Source organism: Cherax quadricarinatus, chromosome 23 (genome assembly GCF_038502225.1).
Source record: "Cherax quadricarinatus isolate ZL_2023a chromosome 23, ASM3850222v1, whole genome shotgun sequence".
Classification (NCBI taxonomy): Eukaryota; Metazoa; Arthropoda; class Malacostraca; order Decapoda; family Parastacidae; genus Cherax; species Cherax quadricarinatus.
In genome coordinates, this window is record NC_091314.1 from 7,404,437 (window position 1) to 7,405,035 (window position 599).

The window sequence follows — 599 nt, forward strand, 5'->3', positions numbered from 1 at the left end:
TCAAAAAGTTGAGAAAGTGGTATCAAGCAAGTCCATGGTCGACAGGAATATAATTGAATCTTGTTTCATAAAAAGCAGTTTTGACAATAATATGAATATTTCCTTTGGTTTATATAAATTAGATCCATTTATAATTAATAGAATTTGGGAAGAATTTAATAATACACTGGACAAATAATAATTTTTAAATTTTCTTGGGTAGAATAGTTTGTTGGTGAGTTGTGCAAAGGACCTATCCAAGTTGGGTCGGCGCGCGTCAGGTGTTTAACCGTTGTGGGATCTGATAGTGAGGTGCTGGCCAGACCCCTTATATAGCTTCCTTGGATGCTTTACTTTCATAGTTCCTTGATAATGTGAGTAGTCACGAAAGCGCTTGGAATTTCTCTATTCTTTCAGAGTGGTTGTTTTGCATATTCTGAAATCACCTGTTTACTGTGATCTTATTGCATATATATATATATATATATATATATATATATATATATATATATATATATATATATATATATATATATATATATATATATATATATATATATATATATATATATATATATATATATATATATATATATATATATATATATATATATATATAT